General features: G+C 43.1%; 1 non-coding gene across 1 annotated transcript; it reads right to left on the bottom strand.

The window, feature by feature from the left end:
- Positions 1 to 1,815: 1,815 nt before the first annotated feature.
- LOC113246798 (U6 spliceosomal RNA) lies at positions 1,816 to 1,922 on the bottom strand. The gene has a single exon (XR_003313070.2). It is a non-coding gene; the product is annotated as a U6 spliceosomal RNA (small nuclear RNA).
- Positions 1,923 to 4,706: the final 2,784 nt, after the last annotated feature.

Here is a 4,706-nt window from a genome sequence, read left to right as displayed (position 1 = left end):
TCCTATAATATAATAAGAGTCTATTAGCTATTATCCCTCATTTTATTGGTAAGGGAATTGAGTTTCGGAGAGAAGGCATGACAACCAAGAAGTAAGGAAATACCAAGTACTGGTTATCTCTAGTTCTATCTGGATTGCCTAATACAGTAAGGTGACTGACCTCACAGTTGTGATGGTGGAAATGGAGGCCAGCCCTTCTCTGCCCCTCTCCAATGTTGACTCCTCCTCTCAGCACGGGACCCAGGGCTCCTTTCCTGAGCCCACCATTTCACACAGTCCTGGTTCTGCTTATGTGTTCTCACAATGCAGATCATTTATGCTCCTTGCCTTGCTTTGCCCTGCCTCTTCTGTAAAATGAAAAATTTGATTATTTTCTAAATGGTATTTAGAACAAATGGTTTACAGTCATAAATATCAAAATGGAAAACCTGAATGCATCTCGGTTCTCCTTCCACCTCCAAGAGGAGAAAGAACCCCAAGGCTAAGGTTTTTGACTTACATCTAATTCTATGTCCCCCCTCCCACTATACTGTGGAAGCCAGAAATCTAAAAAACTAGACTCCTTAACCTTTCCAGGCTCTCTTGCAGCTAGGGTCCTGGATACAGTTTTTTCCAGTGATATTTATTCACACAAAATTTGGATGGTGGAAGGGATGTGGAGGCCACATTTCTGTAGAAATGTGGCTGACAGGCAACTTGTTACCTCCGTGTTTGCAGTGATGTGTTGTGAAGGGGACTGTGCTGGTGGCATTTGTGAGGGCAGGAGCAAACACAGTCTCATGACCTGCTGCTGCAGTGGTGTGGTCCAGCAGTGGCCCCTGACTTCCTTACCTCCAGCTCTTCCACAGATGTTGTAAGCACCAAAGTCCCTTACTAAATGCCTTCTAAAAATACCTGCTTACCTACCAGCCTTCTGGCTAGCCCTCTGTCCCAGTTGCTACCCCTGTATAACAAACCATCCCCAAGCTTAGTTGTACACAATAACAATTTTATTTTGCTCAGAGAAGGTGTGGTGCCTATGGTTTGTCTCTGCTCCACGATGTGGGGGGAATGAAGCTATGAAGACTTAATGGTTGAGGGTGACTTACCAGTCGGGGTCTGGAGTCATTTAGAAACCTCTTACTCACAGGTTTGGTAGTTGATGCTATCTAGGCTGTAACATAAGCTGGGACTGACAATCAGAGAACCGACATGTGACCTCCTCACAAAGCCAGGGCTTCCTCCCAGCACAGCAGCCTCATTTGATCAGACTCCTTATATGGCAGCTAAGGCTCCCACAGTGAATGTCCCAAGAGAAAGAGGTGAAGCTTCCTGGGCTTCTCTGGCCTCAGAGGTCATACCTTGCCATTTTCACCACGTTCTTTAGGTTGAAGCAGTGTTAAGCCGACCCAGACACAAGAGGAGAGGAAACGGTCTACATCTCTAGATGGGAGGAGCCCCAAAGAATGTATGGCCTTAATTTAAAATTCCCTTAGCCCTCTTGGGACGCCTGGCTGGCTCAGTCAGTTAAGATCTGACTCTTGGTTTCGGCTAAGGTCATGATCTTAGGGTCCTGGGATCGAGCCCCATGTTGGGCTCCTTGCTCAGTACCGAGTCTGCCTGTCCTTCTCCCTCTGCTCCTGTCTCTCTTTCTCATGAATAAATAAAACCTTAAAAAAAAACCCCGTCAGTCCTCTTTCCACAGGGTATCTCAGTAATTGCTCTTTTTCCAGTTTCGCTGTGTAAGTTGAAGGTGTACAGATGATGGTTTGATTTACACATACTTGTAATGGTTACCACAAGAAGTGCAGCCAACAACCATCTTCTCACACAGACACAAAGATGGGATGCTTCCCGAATTTGCGTGTCATCCTTACACAAGGACCATGCTAGTTTTCTCTATGTCATTCCAATTTTAGTATATGTGCTGCAGAAGCAAACACTCTCAGTAATTATTTAGTGATGGGATGGGTATTCAGACACTGAGGTTTTATTAGGATAATGACGTCCTTGGATCTACTTCTGTTTTCCCCTCAAACCAACAAATTTCAAGTTAGGAAAGAAAACAAGCACCTTAACAAGTACAGAAGGAAGAAGAAAAATATACCTGCTTAGTATTATATACTTTGAAGAGTTTCTCTACCGAAAAAAAAAAAAAAGAAGAAGAAGAAAGAAAACAAAAGAAAAAAGAAAAGGAAAATGGCTTTCATAATATATTTCCAAACATAGTATTTTTAAGTAAAAAGAACCAATACAGAAAAGTAAACACCCTTTCTTGCCAGGGAAACCTTCCTTGGGCTCACCTGTTCCAGTTCCTCATGGTCCCCAGTCCTTGGTCCTCATAACATGTGTCTCCATTTGTAACAAAATATTTATGTGATCTTTTCTATAAACTTTTTATTGAGACAAATTGCAAACACACAAAAGTAGACAGCACAGTATCACGAACTCCTGTCGTTTCCAGTTTCAGCATTTTGTCAACTCATGTGCAGCCTAGTTTTATCTGCAGCCCCTGTCCACTTCCTCTCTTTTGAAGCCAATCCAAGACAGCCTTCATTTCATCTATAAAGATTGCAGTATGTATCTCTTAACAATAAAGCCTTTTTTCCTAAACACAACTGTAATACTATCATATTGAAAATTAGAACAATAATTATTCAACAGCAAGGATCCAGTCAGTTCCAAATGTCTAGCTGTCTTACCTAAGTTTTATTTGTTTGAATCAGCATCTAGGGGTGCCTGGATGGCTCAGTCAGTTAGGCGTCTGCCTTTGGCTCAGGTCATGATCTCAGGGTCCTGGGCTCGAGCCCCACATTGGGCTCCCTGCTCAATGGGGAGTCTGCTTCTCCCTCTCACTCTGCTCCTCCCCCTGCTTGTGCTCTTTCTCTCTGTCTCTCTCTCTCTCTCTCTCTCTCTCTGTGTCAAATGAATAAATAGCATCTTTATGAATTATAAAGATAAATTATCTTTATGAATCAGCATCTAAATAGGAGTGCCATTGTGGGATTAGTTGATATGTCTTTAAAGTCTCTTTTAATTAGTAGGTTCTCCTTTCTACCTCCTTAATTTCTCCCTTTGCAATTTATTTGTTCAAGTGGATTGTTTGTCCTACAGAATTTCATAGAGTTTGGATTTTGCTGAGAGTTCTCTGTGCATGTCTAACATGTTCCACTGTCCTTATTTTTTCTGTAAATTGAAAGGCGAACAGGAGGATTTTTCAGATATGATTTATATGATTCTTTTGATTAATGCCTGTCCCCTTCTCTAGACTGTGAACTCCATGGAGGTAGGCTCATGAATATTTTTCTCTCGACTGAAAATTTAGCATGGTGCCTTGTATAAGGCAGATACTCAGTAAATTTTAGTTGAATAAATGAATGAATGGGAACACATATGGAAACTATGCACCTAGGAGTAAGCAGCTACACCTTTAAGCAATGAACTATAATGCTCCTGGCCCCATCAATACCTACACTTAGGCCCCTGAAGACATTGCAGAGTTTAGTTTCATTCATTCATTCATTAGTGCATGTCACATGCCATGTGCTGTTCTAGGCACCAGTATACATCAGGAAACAGGGCAGAGTCGAACCTTCTCAGGCCTAATAATCTGGGTCAGCTGATTTTTCAGAAGGTGACAATTTAGAAGGGTCCCCAGAGGCCCCTGGATGCACAGCAGCCATTTGTGACAGCAGAAGGAGATTTTGGGGCCAGTTCAACCAAGGTGAGGATCCTAGCTCCGTCATTGGCTAATTGTGTGACCGTGGACAGAGAGTCTAACCTCATAGCCTCATTTCCCCAGTCTGTAAAATGAGGTAGTATTGCTGACTTCATGGCTTGTGTGAGAGTATAGCTGACTCTTGGAACTCTGCTCTAACATCTTGGCCAGTTCTTGTGTCTTTCTGCCTGAAGGTATTGACTGGTGGAACCAACATACAGACCGAAGTGCTAAAGATGTGACTCCCCTCAATTTCTCCAGCAATCCTCAATCAGGGGAGATGGTGAATAAATAGTCCAACTTCTGCACTCCTCAGCGACACAGTAATGAGGTGTGTCCCTGCTGTGTCTCAGAGGGTCCCCAATTATGAGTTCCTGTCACCCACATGGTAACCTGCTCATTAACACCCCCTTTGCTGACCACCTTCCATTTTCTCCCTCCTTCCACCCACCCTCACTCTGCATCCTGGGATCACCTCCCAGGGACCGTGTTCACCCACATCTTTATTCTGGCTCTACTCTGGGAAGGAGCATCAAAAGAAATGAGGTACGAACAATAGCTAGGGGCTCCCCCAGACAGAGCAGGATCCAACACGTATATTATGTTTGAAGGACAGCTGAAAGTGAGAGAAGCAGCAGAAATGTTCAAATCAGAAAAGAATTAAAAATCACAGGGATTGGTAAGTATTCAAAGTAAAAGAAGCTTCCCCATCCACTTGGGTCTCTCTCAGATCAGGGACTGAAATGTCACAGCTCAGGGCTCAACAGTCAGGACCATGTCCCAAAATGTCAGGAATTGGTTATGTGATGATCACCAGACTTTCAAGGAGAAGGTAAGGGTTGCAAAATCTACTTAAGAAAGATTTGCATCAAAAAATGAGTAAATTAGAAAAAGAAGTTAGCACTTTAAACAGAAGGTAAGCTTCTATTATTTTGGGAAATTCACCAGCGTAGCTGGGCTCCTTCCTGGGCAACGGCAGATAAATGAGATGCAATTGTTCCAGCACCTG

The sequence above is a fragment of the Ursus arctos genome, unplaced genomic scaffold (genome assembly GCF_023065955.2).
Source record: "Ursus arctos isolate Adak ecotype North America unplaced genomic scaffold, UrsArc2.0 scaffold_16, whole genome shotgun sequence".
Taxonomy (NCBI): domain Eukaryota; kingdom Metazoa; phylum Chordata; class Mammalia; order Carnivora; family Ursidae; genus Ursus; species Ursus arctos.
Note: the sequence above shows the minus strand (reverse complement) of the source record. Positions and strands in the feature narration are given on the sequence as shown.